Source organism: Chlamydotis macqueenii, chromosome 5 (genome assembly GCF_036417535.1).
Source record: "Chlamydotis macqueenii isolate bChlMac1 chromosome 5, bChlMac1.mat, whole genome shotgun sequence".
Taxonomy (NCBI): domain Eukaryota; kingdom Metazoa; phylum Chordata; class Aves; order Otidiformes; family Otididae; genus Chlamydotis; species Chlamydotis macqueenii.
In genome coordinates, this window is record NC_141560.1 from 31,548,617 (window position 1) to 31,561,396 (window position 12,780).

The window sequence follows — 12,780 nt, forward strand, 5'->3', positions numbered from 1 at the left end:
AAGGAAACTTTTGACAACACAAACTGGTCCTTTTAATCTGCATGTGTTGTATAGCTTAGCATATGTTGGCTTCACACACATAAAACTATCATAAGATTACAACATAGCTAAAAACAAGTTTAAAAAACCCATGGAAAATGGAATCGGTTTAATCAGAAATGGGGGGAAAAACCCCAGGAACTTTAGATTTATACGAGGTATAGGTTTTTATAAGAACAATCTTAGCACAAAAGAGGTTTCGCAGGAGAACTTGGACTAAAAAGCCCCCAGCTCTCGCGCTGGGCTCTAAAACACGCGCGGAGCGGCGGCGGCCGCACGCCCGCTGGCTCCGCGCCCACCCGCGCGGGGCGCAGCCTGCCGTCTCTCTGGCGGCCACAAGATGGCGCTGACACCCCTCGTACCGCGCCCGGCCGCGCTCCCGCCGCCACGGCCCCGGCCCCGGCCCCGGCCCCGGCCACGGGGAGGGCTCGCTGCACCCCTCCCTCTGGCTCTTCCAAAAACCAGGCACAGAGAAATGGAAAAAAATACAGTGTCCTATTGTTGGATGAATAATATTTTGCCAATGCATAGCTGAGGCAAAACAAGGACCGTGACAAAAGGTATTCGGGGCAGGTGGCGGGAGGGAGGGTGCAGGGAGGGAAAGCCTTCGGTTTTGGCTCTGTGGCCCGCCGACTGGGTAGGGTCCCCCTCGGCCCCTCCAGGGCACTGCCTTCCCAGCGAGAGGAGCGATCGGTAACAGCGTCGGCAGCGTCTGCGGGTCCGTGCACCCTTCCTTCCCGACCATAGGTAGCAAAGCTTTCCCCCAAGAATTCGGTCAGCTCCACGTCTGAGTCGTGGTCCCTTCTGGGAGAACTACAAAACCTGAAACTGTCCAGTCTCACACGTCTAACTTCATCCCTGACAAAATCGAAACTGATGTCAGAGGATGACGGGGTGAGCGAGTGCAGTGGCAGTGAGTGGACGAAAGTGTCACCAGCCTCCCCGTCAGGCCTGGTGATTCACTCGGGTGCCACAACACACCTGTGATTTGTCTTTAAGGAAGTGCTTTGCGATACTGTGGTCTGCGAATGCATGGAGATAAATCCTCAGTGCAAACAGCTTGGTAATCGTCAATAGGGACGCAGGTTCTGAGTTCAGTTCCTAAGGTAGCATCATGTTGGGAAATTTGACCTTCAGGCATCACTTCCTCACCTCATGCTCTTGCTTTTATTCTGCCTTTTATCTGCCTTGTCTGCTGCAGCATGCAGGTACTGCTCAGGGTAGAAGCTGATTGCTAATTAGCGTATCTGCACAATAGTTACACAATGCCTGGCACGCTCGCTACTTTTGAACTATAAAATATTCAGTAATAGGATTAAGACCAATGGGCAAAACGAAGCTAAAATAATTAATTTTACGTATTTGTCTTATTGGTGGCTGTTGACTAATTGTGTTTTTTGAATGTGAAACTTGTGAAACACAAATTTAGTGATTTCATCTGGCACTTTCAGCTCTGTTTTAAATGGACTGTGTCTACAAGCAAGCTGTTTACGCATGCTCTGGAAACGGAGTGAGTGCTTATAGAGTGTTTCGGTGTCTAAACTCAGAGGGAGAAATGTCTCATGGAGGGGTTAATATACTGGTGTAAATGAAAGTCATCAAGGATGAATGTAGGGAAAAGCAACTGTTGTTAGGAAAACCCTTTCCGTGCCCTAGTATTTCCAGATCTTGTTTTTTGTAGAATATGTGACTGTCCAAAATGTGATTAAGGTAGTTGTCTGTGGAAGACATTGCATTGTATTATATGAGCATTTTCAGTGGATTAAGTGAAATATGGCTAAGACATTTTATTCTTCTCGAGTTAAGCAAACTGTATGAGTTTTGAGAAATAATGCTTGAAAAAAAGGCATTTCACACACATGTATTATCTCTGATGTAGTTTTTCTCAGGGGTTCTAGAGGTATTTGAATTCTGAATTATCCACCCAGCTGATTAGCTTCGTTTAGAGACAAATCATTTATTCTGAATAAACATTCTTGTCCTGGATATGTATATGTGTATGTCTACTCCTACATTTTTACTGTCTATTCGTAGAAGAGGCTAAAGAATTTACGTAAACATGTGTGAGTGGGAGGCATCAATTATCAGATGAAGCGGTTGAGTCCAGAGTACAATTGTGTTGAAACATCCGTTTTCATACGAGTTGGATGACACACTGAGCCTGGCTGGTGAAAAACATTTTCAAGTAATTTATTTCCTGTCTTTAAATGGTAAACATTTCTTTCAAGGCTTTGCTTATAGTGGAGGTCTGTTCAACCCTGAGTCCACCACTGATGAGATTTTTTGTTACTTATTGTGGAGCTGCAGCAGAGTGGAGGAGATTTGGTAGGGTTGGATTTGTTTCAGAGATTTAGAAAATTCTGATTTTTGAATGTGCTTTTTTTTTTTATGAGTGCATGTGCATGATAGAAAGCATATGGAAGTAGGGAAACATTTTGGAGGAAAGGTCTGAATCAGAACTATGCCATTGCAGGAAAAGGCATTTTTATTTCCTTATTATAATAATGTCTGTTATTGCTAGAACAAGATTTCCTGAATTAAGCAGTCACAAATTCCAAAGACTTGAGCTGAGTCTAAATCTGTGCCCTGACCTGTGGGACAGAGACAAACTGATTCCTTGAATTTTCCCTGAGGCATGGAGAGGAGCAACCATGGAGAGGTTGTAATTCACAGGGGTAACAAGAAGCCTGCTCTGTGCTGCCTTGGAGATGGGGTTATCAACAATAACCTGATCCCCATCAGGTTTATGAGGAAGCTGTACCTGTCTGCTGAATTGAAGTTAGGGTGTTTATATGAAAAGGTAGCTTTTTGTTCAGATCCCATACTTGTTCAGTCAGTCATCGCTGATCAGGTTCTCTTTGTTCCCCTTAAGCTTCTTTCAGGTGCCCTGAGGCAGTGCCAGTGAACTGGGCAGCTAATCTGGGCTGGGTGCACCAGCGTAGTCACTGGTCCTGCCTTGGGCCCTGCAGTTGGTGCAGGAGACACAGCTGGAGGGCCTCTCCCTGCATCTCCTTTGATGGTACAGTAGGATCACAGCCAGTCCCCAGCTGCCTTCACCACAAGCAGCCTTCAGCCTTCTTTGCAACAGCAGGTGACGAACTATGCTGCCTCACATCCTAAGCAGATTGCTCCCCTGTGTGCCACCTGGCTTGATCTTACACCTTTGACACAAGAAGCCAGGTGACGTCTGCAAGGGGAGAAAGTGGAGTGGGGCCAGGTGACACGCTGGTGTTCTCATCCAAAGCCTGTCCTGGGGCTGCTGGCCCAGAAACAATGTGAGGTTGCACCTACTGCTGGGAAGGGTCTTGCCTCTCTGGGGCGAAGGAGTAGATAAACTGGAAGCATTTCATTTTATGCGTCTGTACCACTGTCAGAGTGTGCTTGTTGCGTGCTAGCAGTGGAAGTCTTAACCAAAACCAAAAGAAGTTTAATCATAAGCCTAGTCACCGATCGAGAGACTTAATCTGTTGTTAATATTACTTCAGTCCTCAATAGTGAAGATCAAGCCTTTGTGTTACAACTGAAATTTTATTTATTTGTAATCATTAGTTTTCTTAGATTTAATGTAAAAATCATTGCCTCAAAAATAATCCTTTTCTGGGTTTCTGACTACTAATTTTAAGCGGCACTTCAGTACCTGACAAGGGGAGCACTTGATGTTAATTATTTTTTGATGTGAGCATAATCACGTACAAAATGTGCTTTCATGCACAAACAGTCTTCTGTGTGAGTTTATGTTTTTGAAATGTGAACCTGAGCAGGGAACAAAATAAAGCTTCACAATCTTCAGAGTTGTTATAATCTGATTGTCATAGAACAAAGTACCTTGTCATCTCCCACTACGTGGCTCTTCCATATAACTGTTGCTTTGCATAATTTTCTCTGTTACACTTCATTGATTACATTACTTCAAAATTGTTATTTATCCAGCCCAACAGTTGCTCCAAGAAGAAAAGGTAAATATTATGGGCTAAACTCTATTGTAGATTCTTATAAACAAAGCTTTCAGAGTACTAAGCCCAAACCCAAACATTTGTGACATTGGTGACCTCTGGAATAAAACAGAACTAGGTTCTAGATCAAGCAAGATGAGTAAAGTTGGACTAGAAGAAGGGTTTTTATCCTTACTAAGCTGCCACCTAAAACATGCAGATCTGGAGGATGTTTAATGAACGGAATTTCCTCCTTCAGCTGGAATAGTTTTGGCACACATATCTGCAGAGCTATTTAGCTATGAGGAAGCTAACCAATGGTTTGAGATTATGCACATCTGTCAGCTAAATCAGAGATGCAAAGGCTAAACCCAGCACTTGGAGGCAACATGTGGATCCATGAATTTTAAGGAAGACTGTGTCTAGATATTGATAAGCAGTTTTCTTACGTACAAATGCTTTAGAACGGTATGTAATTGTTCTCTTTGGAGTAATAGCTTACAGAAAACTATTGTTAGGAAGATGGAAGAAATATTTTATGCCAGTGACCTTAAAATTATAGCCCAGGGATTTAGTTGTGTTTTCAAGTCATTTATGCCATGAGAGTAATGAGTATCTCTTTTGAAATAAATATATATATATATAATATTGAAAAATGACACTTTTCCTTATTAAAAAAGAAAGTAATTGATTTGCAAAAACTGTAGACATGCTATTCTTTTGTAAATACAGTGCAGGTCATAATGCTTAGTTTTATTGTATTGTTACTCTTTGTATATTTTCTGACTTCAAATGTATTTACAGGATGAATCAAACAGGAGAAGAAAGAACTATCTACACATGTGTATGTGCTGTTCAGCCAGTACATGCATTTTTTTTTTTTAAATACATGCTTTTAATTTCAAAATTATGAAATACTGCAGAGAAATTGTAAGCCTACAAGTCACCTACAACAATTGAAATTTTGGTTAATACATTCCTAAATAATGTTTTCTGGCACAGATGGTAACAGCATAACTTCAGATCTCCTTCCCGTCCATTGCTGGCTGTTCCTGGGTATGGGAAGAGGTGATGATTAGCTAAGACAAAACTAGCTGTTCACAACATCTTGTGGAAATCTTGTTGTTGTTAATGACAAAAATGGCTTTGGGATAAACTGAAGATTTTTGTGGGAAAATGCCTGTTTCTGTCAAGGTTTTCTTTTTCTTTTTTTTTTTTTTTACATTAGCTGTACATGCATTTATATAATTGATGTTTGCAGTGCTTTTGTTTTCGTGCTTATACACATTAAGGCTATGAGAATGTCACAAATGCAAGACAGCAGACATTACCACAAGAATTTTTGTGCTGTAAACAGCAACATTCTTTGAGAGCACAGAGTATCTACATTTGTGCAGTTCTTAGATATTGTCATGTCATTTCAGCCTTTCCACATGGTTCTTTATTTTTCTATGACACTTTCAATGGATTTTGAGTGCAAAATAAGCACATTTGTATCAGTCTTCATTCTGCTACTAAAAGGACCTTTGTGTTTATGATGTATTCCTTGCCCTAATCACTGAGGTCAGTTTAGGAAAGAACACATGAAAATTGGGTGTTTCCCATGCTCCTCAATTTAGTTGGAGTTACGCAGAGTTTTACTATTTCTGCTTTTACTTTTATTTGGAATTTATGTCAGAAAAGGTACAAACACATAGGAAGACCAAAAGAGATTACAACTAGAATAAATTAGAAGACCAAATGTTGGAACTGATGTCAAAGCTCACATGTTGTGATAACTTCTAATTCAGTTGATCCCTCTTGCCCAAGGTGTTTGCTCTTAATTTGTCAAATTGTATCAGCCCTTCAAGTGACTTTGCAGCATCCTTCCCTGCCACCTTGCCTAATAAATTAATTGGTGGCTGTTAATGATAGTGTGTGTTGTAAGGTAAACCTATTCTTTATGTTTCCATTGATCTTATGTTGGAAGGAGAAAGGAGAATACTTCCTGAAGGCTTTGGATCTTGGAACATCAAGAATGTCAACCAATGCCTTTCCAAATGCTTTTGCAGTAGTGTGAAAATGTACAAGAAGTCAAGTTTTTCTTTACAACTAATGGATATTGGAGGGTTTGAAAGTTAAAGCAACTTTGGCATGCTCACTTTAAATTTTTGTGTAAATTCAGTAGCCTAAACCTCTGGCCATTCGACACTGCATTTCACTGTGCGGTTAGCATCTGACAGAGTCAGAGGACTGTACATTCAACACATCTAATTAGGATGTTTAAGCCTCTATTTTCCAAGGTTTTTGTGAATTCTTTTTGCATAAAAATATCAAACTCCAAAAGGCTTACTCTGATTGATATTTCAGTAAAGACTGAAGAATCACAGGAGTATAACAGTGATTTTCCACATCAGCTAACCGTTGTGTTCTCCATACATATTGTTCCCTTTACCACTTTACATATGTTTTTCTGTTTTGATTGACTTAGTGGTGCAAGTTTTCTGTCCTTGTCAGCCTCCTCATCTGACACTTCCTTGGGTTCCTCTATCCAGTGAGTTTCTGTGCACTTCTTTTTCCCGTCTGTTCTGGCAGTGGGAACATGATCAGTTGCCATTTACTCTTACAGGGTAATTGCTTCTTTAGTTGTGAGATGTTCTGCGTGCTCACATGAGAGCCATTGCAGGTGGGATTTAGTGGGGCAATGAGTGAGTCAGGTGGAATCCCTAACTGCTTTGAAGGCAAAGACCTTGTTATCTTCTGCTTCCAAAGCCATGGTATATGTAACGACAGAATTTATCTGTTTGTAGCCCTGGGAATTCTGATGAGTCTTTTTAGGCTTTGGAGCTGGACTAATCCAGATGCTTCTGAAATTTTCACTAATTTGCAATCCACTTTTGCTGGTTCTGTGCTACATTTGTCAGCTGTCTGGCTTTGATTTAGGCAGTTCCAGTGTCAGGGCATTTTCATGCACGTGGCTTAGAGTGCGACAGGGGTCTTTTACAGCCAAAAGACTCAGTCTCTGTATCAAAGCAGCTCTTGGGCTTTTCTGAACTGCAGTGATGAGATGCGTAAGATAGCTCTCACTGCAGACATGAGAGAACCGAGGCTGCCCCTGCAGCATGCTGAGGGTGGGAGTGTTGCTGTGCATGTGTGGGTCCTGACTCTCTGCAAGAAAGGAGGCTGCAGACAAACTATATAGGTATATTCTGGAAAAAAATAGCGATACGAATGCAATGGAAGCATTAGTCTTTAGAATGCTTTGTTCTGAAAACTAAACTTAGAGCTCCTTTAGGATGTAGGACTCCTAAATCTGCAGTATGTTTGCCAGGTAACAAATTCTCTGTACCTTCTTCATTCTGTTGTTCATTAGTCATTTGCAATAGCTTGCAAATATACTTCCACTATAATTTGGAAGGGCAAAAGAATTTACTTATGTGGCTAATATCTCTACCAAGCTGGTAATATTTTGACAAGCAGTTGATTTTTTTTCCCCCTCAAATTACTGTTTGTTGAAATCAGAACTTAATGTCCAGTTTTGATTAATTTCCTAACATAAGAAATTGTTAGAAAAAAAAATTTAGTCAAAATACCTGCCATTTTAAAATTGAAGATATTTTAGGGTTTTTAATTTAAAACATTTTTTTTGTGAATTTGTAATAAATAAAATTTTAAAAGAAAAAATATATCTAACTAAAATCCAACAATTTACCTGGAGACTACTTTTTTTTAATGTGAATAGATAATCTGCTCAAGCAAATGCTGAGATTTTTGTTGTTATTCTACTAATGACAGTCACATTTTTTTAGAATCCTTCAAAATCCACAGAGCTTCTATCTCTGCTACTTATCTCTACAAACACCATTTCAATGTAATGTACGTAGACTGATGTGTCAGCCCTCCTGCTCGTAACAGAGAAGGTTCACTGACACACATTTGAAATGTCTGTCCCGTCATGCTTCCCTCTGCCACAGTAGAATGGTGGTATGAAAGCTTTGCTGAAAAATGTTTCACATAAACAGAGTATGGGAGTAAGAGCTATTCAAATAATATGCAGCTTCAGCTCTTGATCCCTTCAGTGCAACTACTAGTTGAGTGTTAATTAACGAGGTTTGCTCTGGTAACTGATGAGAAATGCATCTGTACTGATGGACAAACCGGACCGTGAGCAAATCTGGAACACCTTGGAGCTGGCAGAAGTAGCAGTACTCAGTCACTACCAACAACAATCAGTTTCAAACTTATTATCTGGAATGAAAAGAGTTCTGAGCTCAGTACTAACCTTGTGGGCCATCTTGCCTGCTTTCTGAAGATTTCAGACTGAAGAACAATTTGACCTGAAAGCAGTATCCTTTCATTACCGCTGTTTGATTTATTGGCTGCCTTTGAAACTGTCAACCAGAGCGATGGCTTTCAGCACCTTGCAGGACTCTTGGGCTTGCTCAGGACTTGAGTCCTCTATGTTTACTTTTTGTGAGTGGCACTGGCTGCTCTTAACAGTCCTCTGACCTTGTCAAGCATGAGTTTTCTCTGAATCCTCTGGAAAATTTCTAGATTTTCAGATGTAGTGTTTGCTACATTTTCAGTGAACTGATGCTGATAAACAAAGGATATACAACTTTACCCCTTTCTATTTGGTCGAGACTCTCTGCCTTACATCCAAATGCTTGTCCTCTTCATTTCAGCATTTTCCAAAACATATTTTATGCTAATTTGCTCTCCCATTTTTCCTTATGAAGAGCTTTTGAGGAAAACCTCAGTGTTTTTAGTTTACGTGATTAAAATTCACAAGATGCTTTTCAGTCAGCTGTTAGTTCTGCAACAAGCTTTAATAAGAAAATAAAAGATGTTTTCTAGCATCTCAGAATGTCACACAGGAAAAGTAGATATGAACCTGTGATCGGCATCAGGCCCGAGCTTCCAGTGAGTGGTGTGGGAGCTGCTGCTGTTACACATATTGTGCTGCTGCAGAAGTGGGAGGAGATGAAACTTCTGCCATTTCTATGGCATCACTCAGCAAGGTGTAAATGAAGTATGAAATAAAAACTCTCAGCCCACTCAGTGCACTGACAGAAAAAAAGATAGTGCTTTCTACTTGCTGCTGTGATATGCTGTTTGCTGTAATATTAACCTTACAGAGTGCCAGAATGCTCCCTAAGTTTTACAATCTCAGGTCAAAAGAGAAATGATTTCTTGTTAGGTCTCCTCCTTTTTCTCTCTTTCCACCAACATGCTCCTGCATGTCAAAGCTGGTGATGCAGAGCAGAGCCGGAGCAAGGTGAAAAGACTGACAAGAGGATCCTGTTCTGAGAGAAAGAAATGGTGTGAGTCAGTAGGCACAGTTTGCAATGAACTTCAGGGTAAAAATAATAAAACAGTGTACACTGGATGCAGCTTCAGATTCAGAAACATTTGTTGTCTTCATTTTATTGAGTTGGAGCTCATCTAGGTGAGTTGGAGGGAAGGAACCATAGGTGGTAATGTATCTATGCTATGTTTAAATTCATTAGCACCAGGGAGTCTGTTTGTGTTGCTAGGTAGCTTATTTGGTGTGGTAGAAGTCTTTGGATGGAAACGCTTTTCAGCCCCGGATTTGCCCCTAGGTCTTGCCCTCATAGCTTAACAAATTCTGGCTACCTAGCTACATAGCTACCTAAATCCTTGCGGGATCCCACTCATTATTTTTAAGCCATAAACAAGTCTCCTGGCAGCCTCCTTTTTATTTGGCTGGAAATGTTCAGCTGTTGAAGCCTCTAAGCTGGATCCTAAGCTGGTGTAAATAATGTAGCTTCACTGATGTCAATAAAATCAGGCCAGTGTATACCAGCTGAAACTCTGTCCCTTCAGACACAAGTCAGCTTCTAATCTCCATGCCATTCACACAGAGGCATATATTTCCCTCTGTTTTTCTAATCCTTGTGTGTCCTTTGTAGAACTATGTGATTTGTGCTGCAAACAGTGCTGAGAAATAGGATGAAGTGAGATGGATGCTGGTTTAAAATGCCAGACACCTGGCCCCCTACCTTGTTCTGCCCAAGACCTCTGTGTGGCAGCGCAATTATTTCTCTCTTTGTGTCCACACTGTTCCCCTTTTATTTTCCAGTCTTACGGAAGTGTGGGGATAAAGCTGGTAAACACCGAGACACTGCAGTAGCAGGAGCTGCAGTATAGATTGGCAGATAATGTCTCAAAAAATCCTGCTGATGGTCAGAGAGGGGCATCCAGTAACGCCACAGTGAACTAAGCACGAACCGAAAAATGCAGCTAACTGGGCAGCAGCAGCCGGCAAACTGCTCGGCTACTGGGCTGCTCTGTAAAGGAAGGGTCATGTGTGACTGGACTTTGGTGCACAGTGGGGTCCCCTCTGGTTACAGTGACCACAGAGGGGGCACAGACTCCTACTGCAATCTGTCTGCAAGGCTGCGCGGGAGGAATGGGAATGTGTCGCACACGCGTATTCAGGGTGATTCAGCCTATGGATCTGAAAGCTCTGGAAAGGCAGGATAAATTCCAGCAGGAGGGGTTTATATAAATGCTGGTGTGATTAAAAGAGGGAGCATAAATATAAGAAATTACAACCTGCTTCATCCTGCAACACTTGCCAGTGATAACATGTCCATAGGGAAGGCTTTGTGATAAGAAATCAAAACAGCAAGATTCAAAGAAAACCAGACACCTTTGTAGAGGCACAAAGGAAATTGGGTCATTAAAACTCACTCCAGGCTTTTTAGGGCCATGGGGAAGACCAGGATAGCCTTCATGTAACATTTGTATTAAGTCTTAAGAAGGCCGATAACCCCTTTGGTACATAAAAATAAATGTCAGCCCCCTTGAAAAAAGTTGCAACACAATCAGGCGAACACAAATTTGGAAGATCATTTGAAAACAGGGCAGCAGAGGTCTTGGACTAGTTAGTGGAGCTATACATGTGTCATAAAGCTTAATTTGTTGGAGAACTGTAGCAGAGAGAATGTTCTCTGTTTCTGCCCTTTAGTAAATTCTAAGTAAAAGAAAGCTTCCTTATTGCTACAAATTGAGAGGGCAGTGGAAACAAGACTTACACTACTGCACATGAAAGTCAGATAGAGGAGCAGTGTGTTAGATGGGTTAATAAAATCTCAGCCTAATCAGAAAATACATACCACAATATAAATTTATTTGCTGTAGAACAAAAAATGTTCATTAAAACATGTTTCAAATATACCTTATAAGGGATCAACATAGAGAAGGACTTGGATTAATCGTGTCTGTATCTGTTTGGTCATGAAAGTATTGCACTGTAATATGTAAGTTCTGGTTCTGCACATTTTGAAAATAATGCCACATTGCTCTTCTAAGCAAGTTCTAAAACTATAAATCAGTTGCATAAAGATGGGTCCTTGATGATCTTACTCTTTATTTATAATTTGTAAATGTATGCTTACAAAACCAAGAGATATACATTCACTCACTTAATTTATAGCTGACTGCGTTATTTCAGAATTGTCTTTGAAATTATTATAGGCATATTTAATCCAAAGTGCTCATTTTAGTTTCTAGTGAAAAACAGCATTCTAATCTTATCCTACGGAAAAGAATGGATAACAAACACAAGCTGTTGAAAACCTTTTAAAAACTGAATTTCGTAATATTTATTATTGTTTTTATTACATTCATTTATGGTTTTTTTTTTTGTTTTTTTCTAAAAGAAATAAAACAGGTGGTAAAAAACAAACCAAAACACAGAAGATTCTGGATCATTTAAGTAAGTGAACTGCTAGGTAGCAAATGCAGTTTAATGTAGAAAAATGTTAAACAATTCATCTGGGAGGAAGAAATCAGTCTAAGGAATATGTACCAAATATGCAGTCATCCAGCATGCTGATTAGGAAAGAGATGGAATAGTTATAGAGAAATGACTGCAAACATGAATTCCAGTGCACTGTAGCATTAAGAATTTTGAACAATATATTAAGGAAGAGAAGGCAGCACAGCCGTCATAGAAGCTGGATTGAAATTTCGTTTAAAACAGGATTACTGTTTCTTGGATTTTTTTCCTTAGTGGTCGAAAAGCAAAATAATTACTCAAAGCATTTTTTTGTATCAGTGAAATATTTCCTTTAACTTTTGCAGGGAAATGCCTGGTTCTGGAGACTCAGCTCTCTCGAAAGGTACTGCTCTAGTTAGAAAACAAATACCAAACCAGAAATTCCAAGCTAGACAGATGCATGTGTCCGCACACACACACCGATGGGTATTGATGCTATCTTAAGCTTATGCTCCTATGAAACTGAGATGTAATGCAGAGAGTACTGCATTTAGTGATTAACTGCTTTTGCATCTAAATGAGCTACCAGAATGGTCAAGAAATCATTTCTGTTTTTTTTCTCAGCCTGCGTCTCTGCCCAGCAGCTGCTTCACTGAGATCACAGGTAGCTGGGAAGGCAGGCTGGGTGGCAGGGGGTGCTGAGTTAAGCTCTCGGGTACCTTGAAGTAGTGGGCTACTCCTGAGTATTAGGTGTTGTATTTATTGGTAATGTTGCAGAATACAGGTAACTATGATACCGTGTGGATAGAGCCATTCACATGTGCTGCTTCCTTAGGCTCTCATCATGCAAAATATTTTTTCCGTGTTTCCAGTGTAGCCATCTACATCTGCACTACTCCTATATTCCTATTTAAAAGCTTTCTGTGCTGTCTCCAGGATTTTTTTTCTATTGAACTAGAAGAACGACAATTGGAAAAGTGTGATGCATCAGCACAGGGCAGCATGTGTGTTTGCTTGTGTTTGTGCAGCCTATGTGCAGCTCTGTGGGGAACGAAGCAGGTGCACAATGGTGCTGCGCACTTC

At 40.6% G+C, this 12,780-nt stretch overlaps 1 long non-coding RNA gene across 1 annotated transcript in view; it reads left to right on the forward strand.

The window, feature by feature from the left end:
* The first annotated feature begins 464 nt into the window (after positions 1-464).
* LOC147600538 (uncharacterized) overlaps positions 465-12,780 on the forward strand; it is a 214,065-nt gene continuing 201,749 nt past the window's right edge. The window contains exon 1 of the long non-coding RNA XR_015258837.1: positions 465-599. This is a non-coding gene — a long non-coding RNA (uncharacterized LOC147600538). The remainder of the gene's footprint in view (positions 600-12,780) is intronic.